Below are 24,831 nucleotides of genomic sequence, written 5' to 3'. Positions count from 1 at the left end.
GGTGATTAGGTCATGAGGGCAGAGCCCTCATTAATGAGATTAGTGCCTTTATGAAAGAAGCCTGAAAGAGTTTTTTCACTTGGACACAGCAAGAAGATGCCATTTATGAAGCAGAAAAGGAGTGCTCACCAGACACTGTATCTGCTGGTGCCTAGATCTTGAATTTCCCAGTCTCCAGAACCGTGAGAAATAAACTTCTGTTGTTTTAAACTTATGTCGTTTTACCCACTCTAGGGCATTTTGTTACCGCAGACTGAATGGACTAAGAAAAAGCCCTGCACATGTTTTGTTGGATTCATATCCAAATGTTTCCTTTCTTTTTTGAGTGATTGTAAGTGGTATTGTATTTTTAATTTTTGTGTCTGTGTTCATGCTGGTATATGGTGATATACTTGATTTTTGTGTGTTTATTTTGTATGCTGCAACATTGCTGAAGTTACTTATTAGTTCTAGAAGCTTTTTCTGCATTCTTTGGAATTTTCTACGTAGACAATCTTGTCATATGCAAGTGGGGAGAGTTTTATTCCATTCTTTCCAATTCACATACCTTTTATTTCCTATTCTCATCTTATTGCACTGAATAGAACTTCCAGTACTATGTTGAATAAGAGTGGTCAGAGAGGATAGTCTTGCCTTGCTTCTGATCTCAAGGAGGAAACAGTATTTCACCCTTAAGTATAACGTGAGCAGTAAATATTTTTGGAGATGCACTTTATCAGATTGGGCAAGTTCCCCTCTATTCTTATTTTTTTTTCTCTGAGAGTTCCTTTTTAAAAAATCATGAATGGGTATTGGATTTTGTCAAATGTTTTTCTGCTTCAATTGCTATGATCATGCTTTTTTGTTTTTTTCACCTGCTTTAGGCCAAACAATATACTATTACACTGTTCTGAATACTTTGAACTGCAAATAATAGATTAAACAAGATTAAAATTTTGATTAAATTAAAAGAAATGTATTTTTTTTCCCTGAACGAGACATCTGGAGGTAGATAGTTCCAGGGTTGGCTAATTCAGCATCTCAGTATCGTCAGGGCTCTGGGTGTTCTCTGTGATTCTCTGGGCTTTCCCCTCGTGGTTGCAAGTTGGCTACAGAGGTCCCAGGTGCCGCTAGTAGTGGATGTTCTCCTTTTTTTTAATCAGAAGGAAAATCTTTCTCAGAATCCTAACAGGCTTGTATGTCTTGTTGGCCAAAGTGAGCCGATGTCCAAACCTAAACCAGTCTCGCAGAGAATGGAAATGGGAGTGGAGTCCCATGAATAGTTTAATCCAGTAGTTCTTACCAGGGGCCTTCCTGGTGTGTTGGATGACAATTTGTTGTTGTGCAGGACTGTCCTGCTCACTGCAGGACATTTAGCATCCCTGGCCCTCACCTATTAAGCGACAGTGGAGCCCTCCAGTCATGGAGACAACTTCTTTCAAACTTCCCCTGGGTGTGGCGGGCAGGCGGTGGGGGCCGGCAATACCACTTCTCATTGAGAGCCATTGGTTTAAACCAATTATGATTCACTCCAAGGTCAGCCAGTGGAGTGACCAAGCCAGGACTGGTTGAGTTTAATACTATATATTGAATTCCCAATTATCTGCTTTTATTTCTCATCGCTGTGACATCTAATAATTATTGTGTGTTTATTATGAGACACAGTGTGCTAATTGATTTATGTCCTTTATCATTTTACTTTTTATAACAACTTTAGGGGATATGCACTCTTATTGTCCCCATTTTACTGGTGAGGGAATTGAGGCCTAGGAAGATAAGGAAGCTGCCCAAAGTCTGATTCCAGAATCAGCATAAGCTGCTACACCATACTGCTTCCCCAGGAAAATAAGTCTTTGTTGTCTTTTGCTGTCATTTATTCTGAGTGGTAGCAAGACATTCTTCAAAAGCCGGGTGATTCTTCCCAGACTGTACCCACAATTTCAGTCCTCCAGTTGGAGGAATTATAGAGGGAAGATGAATGCATTTACTCCAGTTATGTATGGCAGAGAAGGGGTAAGAGATGAAAAGCGTGATTTAGCTATATTATTTTGCTTTTTCTAAAAAGAAAACTCCTTATTAGATCAACACTTTAACTATTAGGCTATGTCTTAATTATAACTTAGGCTTTACAGTTCTTAAGCAAAGATATGACTAGGGCAAAATTAAAATATGGCAATGAGTATACGTTGTCTCACTCAAGTACTGTTTTCAGTAACTCCTTATCTAAGTCTTGGCTTTCTTTACACTTTTACATATTCTAAGTGATTCCAGGCATTGCAAAGCTCTTTTGCCTGTGCAAGGCTTCCAGGAACCCAGCCACTGGCAGCTTTGGTGTAGGCACATTCTTAAGAAGGGACATTTCTATTTTGCCTGCATTTGTAGCTATTCATGACTGACTCTCCGTTCTTTTGTCTGCTTGCTCATCCATCCATCCATCCACTCAGCCATTCTTTTGTTCAACAGTGATTTACTGAATTCCTACTTACTATGACTCTTCTATATTTGACATGCCACATGATGTTCAGCAATGACTTCTACTCAAGAGCTAGTTTTTAGTTTCACACTGCTTTTCTCTTGTTCTTTATCTTTTGCTTTTGTAGCTCAGAACAGAAAAATCTATAGAAAAGATCTTGCTACCAGGCTATGGGACCCTCTGGTCCATGGCGATATCTTACTGTCTTTGTGTCTTTGGGCTGAACAATGCCTGCAACATGGTGCATGCTCAATAATGCTCATGGAACGAAACGGTGTGGTTCCTCTTCCAGAAAGTGCTGCCATCTCTCTTTTGATTCAGAATAGGTTTACCTAGGTGATTACATCACTAACATTGTGTTCCTCTGATTTCTTCCTCATGATAGGACATATTTTACTAAAAAGTCAAAAATTATTTGTTACATTATGCCGTTCCTCTTACTTTTCATGCCAGATTAAATTTTCTTGGTCCTTCAATGCCCACTTCGAATATCAATAAACTAGTAACCTTTCCCCAACCTACTGAAGTTGCCATGTGGAGTTGGTCATTCTTTCTGTCGTTTCCATATCATCCCCTTCATTCTTTTGTCTGCCCGTTTGTCCATCCATTTATCCATCCACTTAGCTATTCGTTCGTTCAACAATGATTTAGTGAATACCTACTTACTGTGACCTTATTAAGTTTACAAGCCACACAGTGTTCATCAAGGTGTTCATATGCCTGTCTACCTTCTTTTTCTTTTCTTTCTTTCTTTCTTTCTTTCTTTCTTTTTTTTTTTTTTTTTTATGGAGTCTTGCCCTTTCACCCAGGCTGGAGTGCAATGGTGCAATTGTGGCTCACTGCAACTTCTGTCTCCCAGGTTCAAACGATTCTCCTGCCTCAGCCTCCCGAGTAGCTGGGATTACAGGTGCCTGCCACCATGCCCGGCTAATTTTTGTATTTTCAGTAGAGATGGGGTTTCACCATGTTGGCCAGGCTGGTCTCGAACTCCTGACCTCATGATCTGCCCACCTTGGCCTCCCAAAGTGCTGGGATTACAGGTATGAGCCACCACGCCTGGCCTAATTTCTTGATTATGTGTTTGTTTCCTCCAATAGGCTATGAGCCCTTCAAGCAAAGATGAGAAATAATGTTATACCTCTTTTTGCATCCCAAGTGCCTGACACAAAGGAAGGTGGAGGAAAGTATGCAGTCAATGTATGTAGAATTGCACTATACATGCAATAGGGCCGGCCTTCTCTTCAACAGGCATTGCTTTTCCTCTTTTAAGCTTCATAGAACATTTAAAAAGCACAGAGCAACAATAATTTCATCAGCGGATGAAAGAGGATGTCAAAAGAGAAAAATAAACCAGGGTAGAGTTGACACAAATAATCAGAGGATGTCCCCATTATAATTACAGCAACATGGATTGAGTTATGCCAGCTCCTGAGTGGAATTTGATTTCCTCATTATGTGTATAATCTTTATCATCCTCTCAACATCCCTTTTCTCTTTGGTATTTCACATATGGCTCTGATGTCTCTGCTTTGTAGATGGGAAAACTAAACTTCAGAATGGGCTAATGGCTTGAGCCATCTCACATAGCAAGGCAGACACTGAGAGGTGGGCATAAAATAAGCATGCTTAGATTTTAATTATTTCAATCAAATCAAGAGATCACCATCACCAGAATATCCTGTTAACTATTTATCGAACCTTTATTATGTGCCAGGAACTTTACGTGCATTATCCTTTCTCCTCAATCTTTATATTGAAAACATTTAAAACCTGCAAACAGCTGGGAAGAATATACAATGAAACATCTAGTTTCACTAATTGATTTATTTCTTACACCTAGTTTCTTACATTTAGTTTCACATTTTTGTTTTATTTCTCTCTAAATATATTTGAATATATTGAATTACATGCAGACATTATGACTTTGCTCCTAAATATTCCAGCATACATCTCTGCAGAAGAAAAGCATTCTCTTACATAACTAAGATACAATAACCACACTCAGGAAAGTTAACATTAAAATAATTTCATTATCTATTACATAATCCTTATTCAAATTTGCCTTATTTTCTCAATAACTCCTCCCTCCCTTCCCTTTCTTTCCCTTCTTTTCTCCTTCCTTCCTTCCTTCCTTCCTTCCTTCCTTCCTCCCTCCCTCCCTCCCTCCCTCCCTCCCTCTCTCTCTGCCTGTCTGTCTGTCTGTCTGTCTTTCTCCCCTTTTTCTCAATTCAGGATCTAATCGAGGATCACACATTGCATTTACTTTTCATATTTCCTTAGTCATCTTTAATTAGAATCACTTCCAAGCCTTCCCCCTCAACCCCATTTCATGACATTGACAGTTTTGAAGAGTTCAAGCTTCTTATTTGCAAAATGCCTTTAGTTTAGATTTGTGTGATGTTTCCTCATGGAAAGATTCAGGTTAAATATTGTTAGTAAGAATATTTCATAAGTAACATTGTGTCCTTCTCAATTCATCCCACTGGGGGCATAAAATATCAGTGTGTCCCATCACTCATGATGCTATGATCACTTGGCTAAGGCAGTGTTTGCCAGGTTTCTACATTGCGGAAGTACCATTTTCCTTTGTAATTAACAAGTAATCTGTGGAGCGATACTTTGAGGTTGTGTGAATACCCCTCATCAGGTTTTGTCTAATGTTTTTAGTACCCACTGATGATAAGTGTTTATTATCATTTTAGAGTCTCACCATAACCCTGTGAGGTAGACACTATTATGACCCATATATTTACAATGAAGAAACTGAGTCTTAGAGAGATGAAGAAACTTGCTGAATGTCTCACAGCTAATAAGGGACAGAGCTGAGATTTCAGCCCACATCTGGCTGTCTCTAAAGCCTGTGCTCTACCTGCTACACTGCACTAGCTGAAAGTAGACTTTCTTATCTCGCTTGCTCCAGGCAAGACAAGAAAAAAGTCATAGTCAAAATCATATAGACATAATTTATTTCATCTCTCAACGAGTCTCTTCCCTCTTATTTCCTAAGCACTTTTTTTTCCCCAAAGCCTGATGTGTGTCACTCTTCTCTGACTGTTAAGCTGGAATGTGGTGAATAAATTATATTTTAGTCCAGTGGACCTTAGGCTGTGGAGTTCTGCTTTGATTCCATCCCACGGTGCCCAGGACCACCTGCTTGCCAGCACCACACTGGGAGTGATGTCATTACATTTTGGAATCATCCATTCTATTGTGAGAAAGACCACTACATACATTCATAGGGAGGATTACAGTGAATCCTTCTGGGTTCTTTCATAAAGGGTAAATTGGGGACTGAGAGATGGAGGTAGGGAATATATATTTTTCTTTTTTTTTTTTTTTTTCTGAATAACTTCCTTTAGGCTTTATTTTACAAAGTGTGGCTGGTGATGAATTCTCTTAGTTTTTCTTCCTCTGAGAATCTCTTTAGTTTGCTTTCATTCTTGAAGGATATTTCTACTGGATATAGAATTCCAGGTTGACTGTTCTTTTCTTTCTGGACTTGAAATGTTTTGTGTCACTACTTTTTTGGCTTCCATGGTTTCTGATGTAAGATTCATAGTCATTCTAGTTGTTTTTCCCCTAAATGTGATACATAGTTTTGTCAGCCTAAATAACAGAGAGAGAGAGAGAGAGAGAGAGAGAGAGAGAGAAACTCTCCAAAAAAGAAGCTGTGTTTATTCAGGAATAAGCATTGCAATGGGAATACAGCTGCCACAGTAAATAAGGTGTGTATTCAGACAGGTAAAGGAAGACCACAAATTTTTTAGGAAAAATGAGGAGGATTACATAAATGTTTCAAGACAATTATCCTTCACTACAAGGATCCTTAATAACAAGGATGGTGTCACTGCAAGTTTGGACAGGCAGTTGTTAGGCAGTTGTCCTTGCAGAAGTATGTTGTTGTTGTTGTCGTTGTTAGGTTGTGATGACTTTTGTGGAAGACTGTGATTTTTGCAGAGTCTTTTGTGATAGTTCTTGTTATCAGGCATTTATGCATGAGAACCCTCCCTTTGTGGGTTCCCTGGCTCTGTCTGTCAGAGTTTTGTTTTTTTGAGATGGAGTCTCACTCTGTGACCCAGACTGGAGTGCAGTGGTGTGATCTCAGCTTACTCCAGCCTCCATCTCCCGGATTCAAGCGATTCTCCTGCCTCAGCCTCCTGAGTAGCTGGGATTACAGATGTGTGCCACTGCACCTGGCTAATTTTTGTATTTTTAGTAGAGACAGGGTTTCACCATGTTCGCCAGGCATGTCTTGAGCTCCCAACCTCAGGTAATCCACATGCCTTGGCCTCCCAAAGTGCTGGGATTACAGGCATGAGCCACCACACCTGGCCTGTCAGAGTTTTAAACATGAGTGACTCCATTTTGATTCTGACAACTTTCTCTGGCTGTTTTTTTTTTTTTTTCGTGTTTTTTTTTTTATTAATTTTTTTGGCATACAAAAACAATAAACATTTTCTAAAAATACATACAAACAAAAAGATGCGTATCAAACATATTAGGAAGGTTGCACATGGGAAGTCGGGGAATAGAAATGGGGGTGGGAGTTAAAATAAATGAGAGAGGGACTTTATATGGATCAGTGATAATAACTCAATCCTCTATTTGACAAAGAAGAGGGAGAAGGAAGAGGAAGAAAAAGAAAGTGGGATAAAGGATCAGAAGGGGAGGAAAATAGAAAAAATTAGAGTATGACTCCAGGGTAGACCTGTTTTGTTGTCATTGAGTTGGTTGGTTGGTTTGTCTGTTGTATTCTTCATGTTTCGCCAAGTTGGCCAGACTGGTCTCGAACTCCTAGCCCGAAGTGATCAACCCGCCTCGCCCCCCAGAGTGCCGGGACCACAGGCGTCAGCCACCACGTCCAGCCCCCACATTGCTTCTGGCCTCCGTGGTAGACCTCCCAGACGGAGCGGCCAGGCAGAGGAGCTCCTCACTTCTACCCAGACACGGGGCGGCCGGGCAGAGGGGCTCCTTACTTCCCAGACGGGGCGGCCAGGTAGAGACGCTCCTCACTTCTTCCCAGACGATAGGTGGCCGGGCAGAGGCGCTCCTCACTTCCCAGACGATGGGTGGTCGGGCAGAGGCGCTCCCCACTTACCAGACGATGGGTGGCCGGGCAGAGGCGCTCCTCACTTCCCAGACGATGGGTGGCCGGGCAGAGGCGCTCCTCACCTCCCAGACGGGCGGCCGGGCAGAGGCGCTCCTCACTTCTTCCCGGACGGGGCGGCCGGGCAGAGGCGCTCCTCACTTCTTCCCGGACGGGGCGGCCGGGCAGAGGCGCTCCTCACTTCTTCCCGGACGGGGCGGCCGGGCAGAGGCGCTCCTCACTTCTTCCCGGACGGGGTGGCCGGGCAGAGGCGCTCCTCACTTCTTCCCGGACGGGGTGGCCGGGCAGAGGCACTCCTCACTTCCCAGACGGGGCGGCCGGGCAGAGGTGCTCCTCACTTCCCAGACGGTGGGTGGCCGGGCAGAGGCGCTCCTCACTTCCCAGACTATGGGTGGCTGGGCAGAGGCGCTCCTCACTTCTTCCCGGGTGGGGCGGCCAGGCAGAGGCGCTCCTCACTTCTTCCCGGACGGGGCACCCGGGCAGAGGCGCTCCTCATTTCTTCCCGGACGGGGCGGCCGGGCAGAGGCGCTCCTCACTTCCCAGACGGGGCGGCCGGGCAGAGGCGCTCCTCACTTCTTCCCGGACGGGGCGGCCGGGCAGAGGCGCTCCTCACTTCTTCCCGGACGGGGCGGCCGGGCAGAGGCGCTCCTCACTTCTTCCCGGACGGGGCGCCCGGGCAGAGGCGCTCCTCACTTCTTCCCGGACGGGGCGGCCGGGCAGAGGCGCTCCTCACTTCTTCCCGGACGGGGCGGCCGGGCAGAGGCGCTCCTCACTTCTTCCCGGACGGGGCGGCCGGGCAGAGGCGCTCCTCACTTCCTCCCGGACGGGGCGGCCGGGCAGAGGCGCTCCTCACTTCCCAGACAGGGTGGCCGGGCAGAGGCGCTCCTCACTTCCAGACGATGGGTGGCCGGGCAGAGGCGCTCCTCACTTCTTCCCGGACGGGGCGGCCGGGCAGAGGCGCTCCTCACTTCTTCCCGGACGGGGCGGCCGGGCAGAGGCGCTCCTCACTTCCCAGACGATGGGTGGCTGGGCAGAGGCGCTCCTCACTTCTTCCCGGACGGGGCGGCCGGGCAGAGGCGCTCCTCACTTCCCAGACGATGGGTGGCCGGGCAGAGGCGCTCCTCACTTCCCAGACGATGGGTGGCCGGGCAGAGGCGCTCCTCACTTCCCAGACGGGGCGGCCGGGCAGAGGCGCTCCTCACTTCCCAGACGGTGGGTGGCCGGGCAGAGGCGCTCCCCACCTTCCAGATGGGGCGGCGGCCGGGCAGGGGCTGCAATCCCAGCACCCTGGCAGGCCAAGGCAGGCGGCCGGGGGGTAGAGGCTGCCGCGAGGCCAGACCACGCCACCGCACTCCAGCCCGGGCAACACCGAGCACTGGGTGAGCGAGACTCCGTCTGTAGTCCCAGTACCTCGGGAGGCTGAGGCGGCAGAGCACTCGGCGTCAGGAGCTGGCGACCAGCGTGGCCAAGATGGCGAACGCGTGCCTGCATCCAAAGGAGAAAAGCCAGGCAGCGGTGGCGCGCGCCGGCAGTCCCAGGCAGTCGGCGGCGCGGGCAGCAGCAAGCCGAGTAGATTGTAGCCTGTGCCAGAGAGGGAAAGAAAGAAAGAAAGAAAGAAAGGAAGGAAGGAAGGAAGGAAGGAGAAAGAAAGAAAGGAAGAAAGGAAGGAAGGAAGGAAGGAAGGAAGGGAATATATTTTTCTATTAGTTTCAAAGGAAGAGCTCACCTAGCCCAACTCCCTTCCTTTGTAGATGAAGAAACTGAGCCCTAGACTGGTAAGTGGACTGTCCAGGGTCAATTCTGGTGACAGACAGATCTGGGGCTGGAACTACAGATTCCATGCTTATCATGCTGCAAAATCCCTAAGGTTACGCTCTTGTCTAGCCCTGCTCGCCCAGCCCTTGGTCCCCTGCTGCCCCTCCCCACCCTTCCCTTCTCAGACTTGCCCTTTGGAAGGCATTTGCTCATTCTTTCCTTCCTTCCTTCCTTCACTGGGCTGTTCATTCTTAAATAGCATTTATTGTCCTCCTACCATATGCCAGATCCTGTGCTGGCCTTAATGGGTATGAAGCAAAAAGAAACACAGTGTCAGCCTTGAAGGAGGCCACTGTTTAGGTGAGGGGAGGGGAAGCATATAATCTACACCATGATCGGATGTGCTAAGCACTAGAGCAACGCTCATCTACTGCCCTGGGGACACAGAAAAGGGAAGGATGCTTTGAAATTATGCGGCTGCTTGGGAGTTTGCTGGGGAGCTACCCAAAGCATAGCTCCATTACTCAGAACGCTCCTGGAATTCCCTTTCCTTTTGCTAGTCTTCCCAGAGGAAAGGGAGGGCAAGTATGGGAAGCAAAGGAAGGGCAGAACATGGCTGGTTGATGAGTTTTGGGGGGACTCTAAAGGGACCCAGAAACACACCCGATCAGACTCAGGACTAATTGATGCAGCTGGGTGGCTGCCTCCGCTGCAGGCCCTCAGGAGCCTAACGCTTGTTATTGGCGTGGTTCAGTTAAGAGAGCTTGAGCCTCCTCCAAGGCTGCCCAGTGTTCAGAGACACCTGTGCTTCTGGGCGTGGGGAGAGAGAGTGGGGAGAAGAAGTGGTGAGGATGCTGAGAAGCCAGGATACAATTGCCCTAGGGCACTAATTGCAGCTCCAGCTGCAGGAGGCCCTGTGATCTTCCCACTTGCTGCTCAGTACACTGCATAATGTGCTCTTAGTTATGGGATTTAAACTAAGCCCGAATCTTATTCTGCACAAGGGAATAATCACATCACAAGCTGGAAGGAAGGAGTATGCTGTACTGATTAGACCAAGGCAGTGAAAAGTTCTGGCTGCTTTTTTCTGTTCCTGCTGCTGACCGATGGCACAATTCAGGCCAATTAGGAAACATCTGCTTACCTATCAGTGAACTGATGTAATGACTTCATACAGCATGGCTTTGGGCTATGCTGGACCTCCCAAGTGAGCCCTCCTTTCCTTAACAACTGTGACAATTGAATGACATTTTACTGTACCAGTCTGTTTATGGATCACCTATTTAATCCTCACAGTAACCCTAATAGTAGCTACCATTACGATTTGCACATGAAGAAACAGAAGCTCAGAGAAGGTAAGTTACTTACCCAAGGTCACACAGCTAATAAATATGGCACTAGGACTGAATCAAGCAGTGTGATTTCTGAGCCCACACTCCTAGCCACTAAGGAAAATTGCCTCTTTGTCCCAGGAGGATGTGACTTGGGCAGGAGTTCTATCACTTGTTACAATTTATGGTCATGTCATTCATTCCTTTTGCTGTTCGTTAGATTATAAGCTCCATAAGGTCAGGGAACAGGCAGACTTGTTCACCACTGAGCCTCCGGAGCCTAGCACCTCTGAGCACATAGTAGACGCATCATTCATATTTTGGGCTGAGCGAATAACTCTGGATCAGGCCACATAGGCTACTTAGTATTTTGCCAATTACACTAGCAGGAGAGGCCAATGGTATAGGCCATTTCCTGGGTCTGAATTGTTCAGTTATAGGAACTAACTGGGCTCTGACAAGTGGGCTCTGGAGGGATTCACCAGAGTTGTTCCTTCTTTTGCCCTTGCTCCCATCTCCTATAGCATGCACTCATCCCATGATTTATTTATTCGGTAGATCTTTAATGAGCACCTATTATGTGCCAGATGCTGTTCCAGATAGTTCACTGGAACAAAGCAGATAAAAATGCCTCTGACACAGAGCTTGCAATCCACTGGAGGGGAAAACTATGAGCAATAAATAGGCAAAATGCATAGTGTGTACTGCGGAATACATGCTTAGGAAGGTATATATGAAGGGTCAGGGAGATGGGTGGCCAGTAAAGCCCTCATTAAGAAGATGGCATTTCACAAAAAGCTAGAAGGAAGCCAGGGGGCAGCCATACAAATGCCTCAGGGAGAGGGAACAGCCAGCACAAATGCCCCGGGGCAAAATCATGCTGTGTGTGGGACAAGCAGTGGGGAGGTCACTGGAGTGACAGATGAGAGTGATGGGAGAAGAGTTCGGAGAAGTGACCAGAGCTAGGCTATGTGAAGTCTTGTAGGTCGTAGTTATAACCTTGGCTTTAAATCTGAGTGGAATGCGAAGCCACCAGAGGATTCGGGCAGAGGAGGGATGTGATCTGACTTTCCATGTTATCCTGTACCACAGCTATTTGCATATCTGTCTCCCCCTCTAGTCTGTGAGGTTCTCAACACTGGAACCATGTATATATTCCCAGTGCCAAGCACAGTAATGGTACATGGTAGACGTTTCAATACATGGCCATCAAATGAATGAGCACATGAAAAATGCAGAACCAAGTGCAGAATGAAACCAACTGAACTAGGGTGCAGATGGGGACCCAGAGGGCAGATAAATTCACTCTGAATTGATGAATGAAGGGTGTTTAATGGAGCAGGTGCCTTTTAATCTAGGACTAGAAGCAAGAGAAGCCTATCCACAAATAGAGAGGAAGGCTATTGCTCCCAAGCAAGGAACAGGAGCAAAGGGTTGGAGGCGTGAAAGTGCAGGGCAAATTAAGAAAATACCATAGACCAATGTTTCTTGTATGCAGGATGAGAGGAGACACACAGTGGCATCAGAGGCCAGAATTACAGCCTGGGGCCACATCACAGAATGACTTACATGTCAAGCTAAGAAATTTGGATTTTATACTGCAGGTAATGGGGGGCCTTTGCAGGATTCTACAGGGGTAGGGCCGTTTTCAAAGGTGGGATTCAGCCCATTAGGTTTTGGCTTGCAACCAGTGAGTACAGTGGAGAAAGCCAAGAATGGTGCTGGGTATGGGAGGCAGTGCCTCACAGTGTGGCTACAACACAGCACTGTTTATTGTGTCAATTTAGTGTGTAGAAATACTGTCATGTTCAGAAAGAGAGTTGATCTCATCCTTCACAGCAGACTTTGGGGATTCCCCTTTGTGGAGCCCTCAGACATCGCACAGTGAAAGATTTAGTGGTTTACTCAGGTGCGTTCCAGTAGGAGCCTGTGTCCAGCTCAGGAGTGGTGATGACTTCATTACGCTGCTCATCCAACCATCCAGCCCTTATGTAAAATCAATCAGCCATAAGCTTCCCGGGCTCACTTCATTTCTTCTCCTGTGCTGGAGGAGACTGGTAGAGTCAAGACATGATGTGTTGTGCCCCTGGGTGGCACGTAGCTCCATTACTATTTAGCCTGGAAGCCCGGGGTCGGTCATGATGACGTTAGGAGGCTCACCAGGCACAGGGAATGCAAAGGCAGTCATCTGAGGTCATCTGATAGATCTGACAATGAACCACACTGGGTTCTAAATATGCGGTGGGGCTGCTCATGGTGGGGGGGGGGAATGTCCTTGGGAGGATGGAGATGAAAGTCCATGTCAGAGTGAAAGCTGTCAGCCATTCCTTTGAAGGAATGGGCTTGATCCCAGGCTAGAGGTTAAGGTGTCCACTTCCTGCCTTGACTCTGAACAGCTAAGACTGTCTCACCCTCTCACCTTTTCACTCTGACTTAGTCTAAGTTAACTGAAATGGCTCGTCGGCACTCCCCACCATACGTCTGTTGCTTCATTGTGGAGCAGGCCTGAGCACTGCTCACTAGTGTTTCTTCTCTAGGGTTATGGTCACTGTAACTCACTCTAGATGGAACACTTAGGTATCAGGAACCCACAGGACACAGATGCAGATGAACAACCCTTTTACCAGCAAGTAGCTTTCAAAGTTGGGGATTGGGGAGCTGGAGAGGGGCAAAAATAGAGTGGCTCAGAGAATCCCCAGTGTCAAGCTTTCAGGGGGTTTAAGCAAGAAGGCTGCAATTTGGGGAGTGAAGGGAGAAACTTCTACCAGTATCCCCAGTTTTCTTTCAACTGCATTCAGGGAAGAAAAACCAGTATTCCTCTGCTGAGATGCAGCAGGTTTGTCTATAATTTACTAAAATGATGTAGTGGAAGGGAGCCGGGCCCCAGAGACATCATCAGCCTCTTGTGTACAGAAAACCATATCAGGAACATAACTGTACCTGAAATGATGTCCTTGGGGGAGTCAATGTCGTGAATTGTGCTCTCCCTCACAGTGAAGTTAGGGACAACCATTACAGCATCTCCTCCCTCATTCCCTTGGGAGGGCCCTCAATAACGTAGGCTTCTTATCTACGTGCAATTTATATACTTTGGAGATTAGTTTAAGTTGGACAACCCATAGAACTTTCATCATGGATGCAGATTATAAAGATTATCTTCATAATGATACAAGGATTTGGGGAAGGGCATAGGCTGGAGTGGGCATGTGAGTCTGACTCATAGAGGATCTATGACTATACCCCAAGGCCAGATAGAAGAAACTTTTTTTTGGCTTGATTAATGAGTAACAGTGTTATGACAACTGTCAAAATCTATTGAAGGCTTTAAAAATGCTCATAACTTTTGACCTAAGAATCCAACATCTAGGAGGAAATTTATAGCACTAAATACCCTCATCAAAAAGCTAGAAAGATCTCATTAACAACCTAACATCTCAACTAAAAGAACTAGAAAGCCAAGAGCAAACAAATCCCAAAGCTAGCAGAAACCAAGAAATAACCAAGATTAGAGCTGAACTGAAGGAGATAAAGAGATGAAAAACCCTCCAAAAAAATCAACAAATCAAAGAGCTCTTGTTTTGAAAGAAATTACTAAAATAGGTAGACTACTAGGTAGATTAATAAAGAAGAAAACAGAGAAGAATCAAATAAACACAATCAGAAATGATAAGGAGGATATCACCATTGACCCCACAGAAATACAAACAACCATGAGAAAATATTATAGATACCTCTATGCACATAAACTAGAAAACCTAGAAGAAATGGATTAATTCCTGGACACATACACCCTCCCAAGACAGAACCAGGAAGAAATTGAATCCCTGAAAAGACCAATCAGGAGTTCTGAAATTGAGGCAGTAATAAATAGCCTACCAACCAGAAAAAGCCCAGGACCAGAGGGATTCACAGCTGAATCCTACCAGAGGTACAAAGAAGAGCTAGTACCATTTTTACTGAAACTATTCCAAAATATTGAAAAGGAGGGAGTCCTCCCTAACTCATTCTAGGAGGCCATCATTATCCTGATACCAAAACCTGGAAGAGATATAATAAAAAAGAAAACTTCAGGCCAATATCCTTGATGAACATCGGTGCAAAAATCCTCAATAAAATGCTGACAAAGTGAATCTAGCAGCATATCAAAAAGCTTATTCACCAGGATCAAGTTGGCTTCATCCCTGGGATGCAAGGTTGGTTCAAGATAGGCAAATCGGCCAGGTGTGGTGGCTCACGCCTGTAATCCCAGCACTTTGGGAGGCCGAGGCAAGTAGATCACCTGAGGTCAGGAGTTCGAGACCAGCCTCAACATGGAGAAACCCTGTCTCTACTAAAAATACAAAAAAAATAAGCCGGGCATAGTGGTGCATGCCTGTAATTCCAGCTACTCAGGAGGCTGAGGCAGGAGAATTGCTTGAACCTGGGAGGCAGAGGTTGCAGTGAGCTGAGATCGCACCATTGCATTCCAGCCTGGGCAACAAGAGCAAAACTCCGTCTCAAAAAAAAAAAAAAGAGATAGGCAAATCAATAAACATTATTCATCACATAAACAGAACTAAAGACAAAAACCACATGATTATCTCAATAGATGCAGAAAAGTCCTTTGATAAAATTCAACATCACTTCATGTTAAAAACTCTCAATAAACTAGGTATTGAGGAATATATCTCAAAATAATAAGAGCCATATATGACCAACCCACAGCCAATGTCATACTGAATAAACAAAAGCTGGAAGCATTCCACTTGAGAATTGGCACAAGAAAAGGATGCCCTCCTCTCACCACTCCTATTCAACATAGTATTGGCCAAGCAGTCAGGCAAGAGAAAGAAATAGAGTATTCAAATAGGAAGAGAGGAAGTTAAATTATCTCTATATTTGTTTGATACAGGATAACACGATCCTATATCTAGAAAACCTAATTGTTTCAGCTCAAAATCTTCTTAAGCTGATAAGCAACTTCAGCAGAGTCTCAGGATATAAAATCAGTGTGCAAAAATTGCTAGCATTCTTATACGCCAGCAACATGCAAGCAGAGAGCCAAATCATGAATGAACTCCCATTCACGATTGCTACAAAAAGAATAAAATACTTAGGAATAAATACAGCTAAAAAAGGACGTGATGGACCTCTTCAAGGAGAGCTACAAACCGCTGCTCAAAGAAATCAGAGAGGACACAAACAAATGGAAAAACATTCCATGCTCATGGATAGGAGGAATCAATATCGTGAAAATGGCCATACTGCCCAAAGTAATTTATAGATTCAATGATATTCCCATTAAACTACCATTGACATTTTTCACAGAATTAGAAAAAACTATTTTAAAATTCATACGGAACCAAAAAAGAGCCCAAATAGCTAAGACAATCCTAAGCAAAAAGAACAAAGCTGGAGGCATCACTCTACCCAACTTCAAACTATACTACAAACCTACAGTAATCAAAACAGCATGATACTAGTACAAGAACAAACACATAGACTAATGGAACAGAATAGAGAGCTCAGAAATAAGACTGCACTCCTACAACTATTTGATCTTTTACAAACCTGACAAAAACAAGCAATGGGGAAAGGATTTCCTAGTTAATAGGAACTGGGAGAACCAGCTAGCCATATGGCAAAAATTGAAACTGGACCCTTTCCTTACATTATATACAAAAATTAACTCAAGCTGGATTAAACATTTAAATGTAAAACCCAAAACTATGAAAGCCATAGAAGAGAATCTAGGCAATACCATTCAGGACATAGGCAGGGGCAAAGATTTCATGATGAAAACGCCAAAAGCAATTGCAACAAAAGTGAAAATTCACAAGTGGATCTAATTAAAGAGCTTCTGCACAGCAAAAGAAATTATCATCAGAGTGAACAGACATCCTACAGAATGGGAGAAAATGTTTGCAATCCATCCATCTGACAAAGATATAATATCCATAGTCTATAAGGAACTTAAACAAATTTACAAGAATAAAACAAACAACCCCATTAAAAAGTGGGCAAAGAACACAAACACTTCTCAAAAGAAGACATACATTTGGGCAACAAACATATGAGAAAAAGCTCAACATCCCTGATCATTAGAGAAATGCAAATCAAAACCACAATGAGATACCATCTCATGCAAGTCAGAATAGCTCTTATTAAAAAGTCAAAAAACAATAGATGCTGGTGAGGTTGTGGAGAAAAGGGAACACTTTTACACTGTTGGTGGAGTGTAAATTAGTTCAACTATTGTGGAAGATAGTGTGGCAATTTCTCAAAGACCTAAAGGCAGAGATACCATTTGACCCAACAATCCCATTACTGGGTATATACCTGAAGGAATATAAATCATTCTGTTACAAAGATACTCAACCTAAATGCCCATCAGTGATAGGCTGGATAAAGAAAATATGCTACAGATACACCATGGAATACTATGCAGCCTAAAAAAAGAATTGAGATCATGTCCTTTGTAGGGACATGGATGGAGGTGGAAGCCATTTTCCTCAGCAAACTAACACAGGAACAGAAAACCAAACACTGCATGTTCTCCCTTATAAGTGGGAGCTGAATGATGAGAACATTTAGTGTGAGGGGAACAACACACACTGAGGCCTATTGGAGGGGTTGGGGGAAGGAGAGCATCAGGAAGAATAGCTAATGGATGCTGGGCTTAATACTTAGGTGATGGGATGATCTGTGCAGCAAACCACCAGGGCACACGTTTAACAATGTAACAAACCTGCACATCCTGCACATGTACCCCTGAACTTAAAACAAAAGTTGAAGAAAAAAAAAAAGAATCTAACATCTAGGAATTTCTCTGAAAAAAATACACATAGAATAAATAAGATAAAGATGTTTATCATGGTAATGTTTTTAATAGTAGAGAAATGCAGTCTTTAGGATGAGTGCGGTGGCTCATGGCTGTAATCCCAGAAGTTTGGGAGGCTGAGGTGGGCAAATCATTTGAGCTCAGGAGTTCTAGACCAACTTAGCCAATATGGTGAAACCCTGTCTCTACTAAAAATATAAAAAACCAGAGTTTTTCAGGTTTTTGATGACTTCCATTAAGTGCCTGAGCAGAGGCATGTAATAGAATGGGGAAGCCAAGGAAATTTATAAACCAAGTATGTCTGAATGAGAAATGTGGAGTTCGTAAATTTTGGAGTCTCTTGGTTGCCACACAGAGGTTTATTTGGGGGAAAGGATTTGGAGTCTATCATATTAGAATTAGCTGCTGTTGTGATTAGATTTCAGACAGCAACACAGGGATGGGGAGGGAGAACAAATCTTGCCTTCCTTGGCTGGGGGATTTTGGCAGATTCTCAGAGGCTAGGCTCATAGGAATTAATTTGTGGAAAAGGGAGCCATGCAGCATGAATTAATTCAAGAAATTATTGAGAATGCAGAGGAGCATCCAGCTCTTGTGTTATTCACGAAAGAATGAGGACCCTGTGGGTTTTGGAAGTAGCTTTTAAAAGGCATCCAAAGCATCTCATGTTGGTGATATAAATGTTTGGGGAGGGTGAGAAAGAGGAGCTGGGTAGGGCAGGAGGAACTTTTTGTATCACTGAAGTAGTGTAATATAATTTAAAGAGGGTTGGTAATTTGACCCCAGCTTGAAATATGACCTGTACTCAGGAACTCAGCTCCTGAAACTTCACCACCAGGTCTTCATTCCATATCGTCACTCGTACTTCACTCCAGTGAGGTTTACGGGATTATTTTTCCCATTATTGAAGGAACTTTGAATGGCACCTGGGAAGAGAAGAGGTGAAGAAGAGACAAAAATCCCATGCACTTGACTTGTTTTGCCTTGAGGGTGACCGTGAGTGTGCTCTATCTTCAGAGAGGCCTTATTTGAAGCCAACTGCCTAGTTTCATATCCCAGCTCTGCTCTTTACCAGTTGGGGAACTTGGGGCCAGTTATTTAACCTCTTTGTACTTGCATTTCCCCACTGGTAAAATGAAGAATAATGGTCATACTTACTTCATAGGTTGTGAGGATTAAATGAGTTCATGCATGCAAGATACTTAGAGCAGCTCCTGGCACACAGCAAGTACTCAATAAACACTTTCTATCATTCTTTCTAGCTTTCAGGATGGCAGCATCTGCTGTTCTGAACGATTTTCCTATCTAGGCTCCAGCCAAGTGCAGAAGAGTTCGAGGCTGAGGTTGCCAGGGGAAGCAGACATTTCTGAGTTCTCCATTTCTCAACTGCAAACACCTTGAAAGGCTCTTCAGCCCTTTCCTTAGCAACCTTCACAGCTTATTCTAAGCCCTGTATTTAAGAACTTGGAATTGCAAGGTGTTTTAGAGGTGGTTTTTTTGCTGAAAAAGAAAAGGGGGCATGGCCTGAGTGTGGCTAAGGCAAATGCTCTGGCAGGACAGTGCCAACCTTGGTTCTCATCATTCTTTGATGAGCTTCTGCTCCACATGGGCGACAGGATGGGCTGGTCCTATCCTACAAGCTGGTCCAGCCCATGGCTGCTGACGCCAGCACTCTAGCCAACCATCAGAAAGGCTTGATACTGGGTCCAGCCCATGGCTGCTGATGCCAGCGCTCTAGCCAACCATCAGAAAGGCTTGATACTGATGCTGCAAGGGGCATCCTGCTGCAGTCTTCCCCCATCTTGTGGCTTCAGGCCCGCTCTGTGTGTGGAGGCGGGAATTACTCCAGTTGTCAACTTTGACTCTAGCTACCTCACCCCACTTTACTGGGTCCTAACTTCCCCTCCCCACCTGAGATGCTCTGCCAGTTTCTCTTTTGGGTCGTGGCTGGATCAGACCCAGGAAATCAGTGTCTTCGGTGGTTTTTGCCTCCTCTGGAGGAAGGATGGATGGGGCTGGGCTGGTTGCTTGAAGAGGAAAAGGATGAGGGTGTGTTGGGGAACAGGTGTGCAGAAATGGTGAAGTGGCATGGAAGATGGAGGATTTAAATGTTAAAGGGTGGGTAGAAAATGTACCAAGATATTTTGAGGGCTAAATTTGTTCTGGAAGTTAAATGCATAGAATGCGATGAATCAGAGGAACAAGAGCCACTTAAGATTTTTAAAGCCGTTGGGTTGCCCAGGCGATACACAGACGTTTTGTGGATGGTTTGTTATTAGCAGTAAACATTTACATAGCACTTCACCTCCTCAAATATTCGTCCATAAAACCCTGGAATGGTAGTGACAGCCAGAAAACCAAGACCCAGGGAGGATTTGCTCAAGGTCACAAAGCTGGTTTGCAGCTGAGCTGACGGGAGAGCCTAGGTATCTTGGCTTTGTGCTGCTACCTGCCAGGGGCTTCCGCCTTGCTTAGATAACTTGCTTTGCAATACCGAGTGAGGAAGGTGGAAGCTGACTGGCTACAGCCTTCAGCTGGAGGAACAGAGAGGCAGGAAGGGGAGCGATCTGTTGACCAAGGAGAAAGCTGTATCTGACCTATCTGCTTCCAGACGTACCTCCTGAGCCCTCGAACCCTGAAGCTGCATGCTTTCTTGTACCTCCTCATCTACCTGGGTTGTCTCTCTTGGCAAATGACACTGCTGAGCTCCCAGCTTCCCAAGCAGCTTGACTTCTCCCCTTTGCCCCCTCGCCACCCGCCCCTTGCCTAAGCAATCACCAAGACCTTGAATTCCATCTGTTTAGTATTTGATTTGCTCACTATTCTCCATCCCTGCTACCACTCTCTGTCTACCATACAGCCTACTAATTAGCCTCTTCACCTCCATTCTTTATTCCCTCCTATCCACTGTACTTCCAAATACCTAATCAGATCACTCTCTTGCTGAAAACCCTTCCAGGGCTCTCAATGGCCTCGAGTTAAATGAAGCCCAGACACCTCATCACAAGGCTCGCGTCCCGTCTCCCGGCTTGTCCAGGGCATGGCCTCACACAGCTCCCCAGCCAAAAGGACGCTTAGTTCCCTGACCTCATCATGCTGTGAGTACGTTGGTGATGGAGCCAGAGGGAGCCAAGAAAGATCACAGGAATGGGGGGGTGGTTTGAGCAGGAGGAAGAGGGAGGGGGGAAGAGAGGGAGAGAGGAAAGAGGGGAGAAAGGGGAAAGAGAGAGAGAGAGACAGAGAAAGGCTGAGCCTGGCTGTACTGAACCATTGGCCAACATGGAAGAACCTCCCTCATATGGGATGTTCTCAACTCAAGAGCATTGGCATGAGCCTCAGAGGTGGGTGTTGTCCATCAATGCAAGGCCACAGACTCAAAACTCTCTCTCTCTCCAGACGGCTTATCCTGATTTGGTGACCAAAGCACAGCCACCCATAACAGGTGTGACATTTCTTACTGGCTATGTGATACTGAGTGAGTCACTTAATGTAATGAAGCCATGGGCCTCAGTTTCCTCATCTGTGAAATGGGGATAATAGCTGACCTGCTGTGCAGATGTCTGTTTGTCTGATTTGGTTGCACAGCCTATGAACCCCCTTCCATATTGGGGACCCTCTTTGTATGAGCCTCCATGGTGGGAGTGGACTGTTTCCTACTGATAAACTGAAAAAGCCAGATGCTGTGACAGCCTCCCAGCAGTGAGAGAGTGAGGTGTTCATGCCTAGGTCTTTGCATCTTAAGAGTAATGCAAAGGTGCAGGCCCCATTGAGAATCATTCCAGTAGAGGCAGTGGGTTGGGAGGGTGGCAGTGACAATGACAGTGGGGGCGGTCACCGCGGTGTCCAGCTCAGTCTCTTGCTGCAGCATGAACTTGCTTTCTTCCATGCTTTCTAGTCATGTCTGAGAACAGCTTGATTTCCTCCCAGTAAGTTCCATCTGTGCTCTTTAGCTGACCAGAGTCCATTTCTGTGGATAGATGAAACCGAGTCTTGACTCAAATACTCACCTACTCACAGGGCAGTGAGGGAGATGCAAAACGTGGAGCTGGGGCTGCTTCAGTGAATCTGGAGTGCAGTTCTGTGGGGAAGGGTGAAGCCCTGGGACGGGGAGCACAGCATCTACTGCATGTTTTCAATCAAGCTGGAACCCGAGTCAAAAATCATATCAAATATCAGGCATTCCACTGGGAGGAGATGATATTGTGACTATGCTTTGGAAAGGACAAGGAAAATATAAGACTTTCTACCAATAGAGAGCCCTCCCACTCCTCCTCCTCCATGTCTTAAATTTAGCTTAAAAACATAATTGTTTTTTTAAAATGGGGAAAGGCACATGTCCATTCCCATAGATCATTAGCATTGAGGAGCAGACATTTATTTCTGTGCTGTGCCTGTCGGGTCTCAAGTCTGGCTTTGGCAACCTCCCAAGTCATTTTTATCTGGTGGGACAGAGGGACACTCCTGCAAGCCATGCTCTGGCCTTGGCTTCCTCTGGGGTAGGCACATTCCAGGCTAAGGTCTGGGCTTCACTTGGCAGAGCAGCAGAAGCAGATTCACTTGCTCTCCAGCCATCGCCATCCTGCCGGGGGGTGGGGCGGTGGATCCAGGGGCTCATATCTGTTTGCTTAGATCCTGGGTCCTCAGGAGCTGGTGCCAGGACTGGTGGGAGACTGGGCTCCAGCCATCTGTCATGTTAAATGGTCTGGGCCACATATAAAAGACATGGTTTTCATATCCCATTACCCAAATGCTGTTGTTTTGGCCACTTTGGAAAACTTCGAGACACAAGAGCCTGAAATGTGTCCCTGGGGACACATAGGACTTGCTGTTGAGTCCTCACCCTGGCTCCCTTCCCGGTTGACTCTGCCATCTCTGGGAAATAGGCACTTTGAAGACACCATATTTAATCACAGCACTTTGGTTTTGTTTTAATGTTTTGAAGGAGCAGGTTGTCAGGCTGACTTATGCAAAAGCAGAACCATTAACCTCACAAAGAACTCAGAGCCATCAGCAAGGGGATGGAGGCTGAGGCTGCTGAGGTGGTTTGCAAGGTCTCTCTCTGCTGCTGCAGGGAAACTCACCACTGCGCTGCTGGCCTGCCACTGGGGTGGGCTCCAGCACGGCCCCCTCCTCAGTGCACTCCCAGGGGCCAGCCTACATGGAGGCTTCTGGTTCCAGGGGGCAGTGGGTGGGGTGGGGCCATAGGGAAAGGGCTCTGATCTGGGACGCTGGAAGGGGTACATGTCCACCTGAGTTACGGAGCAGCCCAGCAGCCTGCATTCCCTTCAGCTCTTTGGGCCTCAGTTTTCTCACCTGTAAAATGATCCCCAAGTGCATTTCTAATTATAGCTTTTCTTCGGTGCTTGTTATTTCCCACCAGCCTCTGAGGTGTCAGGCCACTGGGCTGTGGTTCTGGGGTCTGGGCCACTGCCACTCTCTCCTTTATCAGCCATTTCAACAGGCAAAAAATGCAATCCCCCACAGAACACTGGACAAATGTCCCACTGTTTCATGGGAATTGCCTCTCTGGAACTGCATGGGTTGATCTTGGTAATTAACAAGCAAAGCTGGGGTACAGCTCCCTGGTTGTCTGACCTGGAAATCAACTGGCCACCTGCTATTATCTAAGACCAAACTGATGAGGGGCCCTGGGCACAGTCACACTGTCTGTGGATCCCAGACATCAGATCATCAAGGTGCACAGCAGGGAAGGGGGGCAATTTGATTGATTTAAAAAAATCATCTATACCAAAAATATTCCATTTAAACCAAATAAGTTTATTTGATTATACACAGAGTACCAGTGAATTTAAAGGAAGTGAATATGAAAGTTCCTATGTTTCCTTCCAAGCAAAATGTTGGTGTTCCTGCTGGACAGATAGGGGCAGAGAAGGGGAAGGAAGTCATAATGATAGCAGCAGGTGCTGCCATCATGCCAGCTGCTGCAGGGAGGCGCAGCTGGGGCTGCACTCTCCATGGAGCTTGTAGGAGCCACCCCCCTTCTGAGTTGGAGCGAGAGCTCCCTGGGTGCTGCTGCAGCCACCCAAACTGCGCTGCAGACCCAGGCCTCCTGCTCTGTGGATCAGGAAGGAGCCCCATCTTCCTGGGCAAGGCTACAGCCACCCAAGCTGCGGCTGTGGATTCAAGTCTCCCTGTGCTCTTGTGGGAGGTGGCAGGAGAAGGCAGGATCTGCCCTCCCAGGTGCAGCTGGACCCACTGCTGCAGACCTGGGCCTCCAGCTCCATGGAGCAGGCAGGAGACAAGTGGGAGCCCCGCACCTTGCGAGGTGGTGGGGTGGGAGATCCTCCGGTGCAGCTGCGGCCACCCTCCCGGGTGCAGGACACAGGCATCTCTGCAGCCTGCACCCTTGGGGGCCCAGGAAGGTTTCCCCTACTGTTCCCTGAAGGCTCAGAGCAGGGTTGGGGTGAAGCCTCAGGGCCATGAATGGCAATGGGAGGCAGACAGATTCCTGGGTGGAAAAGGGTAGGTCCTGGTAAAGCCTCTCCTTCAGGCCGGGGAGGGCCTGAAGCCTGAGGGCTGGGCTGCCAGTCCCACAGAGCAGGATGGGGACTTGTGGTGCCTCTTCCACCAGCCCATGGCCACCCTTGGACCAATCAACATGCACTTCCTCCCCTCTGAGGTCCACTAAAGCCCAGGCTCAGCCAGAGCAGGGCAGAGAATGTAGAGATGATGGGATGAGAAGACCAGCTCAGAGAGGAAATACTGTCTCTGCTGAGAGCTTCAGAGCCCTGCAGAGATGTGGGGACTACCAGCTGCAGAGAGGAGCAACCCTCTCCAGGGCCTTGTCTGTGCTGAGAGCAGCAGACATCAGGGGACCTGCCCACAGAGAGGAGCTACCCACTGTGGGTCTCCTCTAAGCTGTCCTAAACTTAATAAAGCTCATCTTCGCCTTGTTGCATACTTCATTCTTCCTGGATGCCTGCCAGAACTTGGGCAAAGGTGCTGCCGGTTTCTGGCCAGAAAATAGAGATGACACTCCAAAGATCTTGTAGCAATGGCTGATTTGCCTGATATCTGGTAGTTCAAATCTTAAGCCCATCTTCTCAAACCATCCTTAAAAGCTCACATCCTTGTCATCTCTGTGTAGGCTGAGGAAAAGCTAAAGCAAAAGCATTTTTTTTAATCCTTTCAACACTTATTCAAGTGAATCAGGACCACCAGGAAGGACAGGAGGTGCCTGTTGAGGCCTTTTGGTTTCATCACCCGCCTTCTGGAAGCTTGCACTCTGCTGTCCACTATCCCGGCCAAGGGGCAAGGAGCTGGTGCTGTCTCCCTCTGCTTCTGTAGGCATCCCCTGTCATCCTGGCCATAAATTCCTTCCTTGTAGAGAGCAGAAATCTGACTC

General features: G+C 46.2%; 1 protein-coding gene across 4 annotated transcripts in view; it reads left to right on the top strand.

Moving 5' to 3' along the window:
• Nucleotides 1-24,831, top strand: part of PRMT8 (protein arginine methyltransferase 8) — a 202,916-nt gene that overhangs the window by 16,783 nt on the left and 161,302 nt on the right. For 3 of the 4 annotated variants that reach the window (XM_063639947.1, XM_063639949.1, XM_063639948.1), the window contains exon 2: nt 20,425-20,563. The gene's annotated coding sequence lies outside the window, so the exon portion shown is untranslated. Of the gene's footprint in view, nt 1-20,424; nt 20,568-24,831 lie in introns of all 4 variants that reach the window. The other variant, XM_063639950.1, reaches the window with a different exon arrangement.

This window comes from Symphalangus syndactylus, chromosome 5, assembly GCF_028878055.3.
Source record: "Symphalangus syndactylus isolate Jambi chromosome 5, NHGRI_mSymSyn1-v2.1_pri, whole genome shotgun sequence".
NCBI lineage: Eukaryota > Metazoa > Chordata > Mammalia > Primates > Hylobatidae > Symphalangus > Symphalangus syndactylus.
This window is presented reverse-complemented; position numbering and strand designations above follow the sequence as displayed.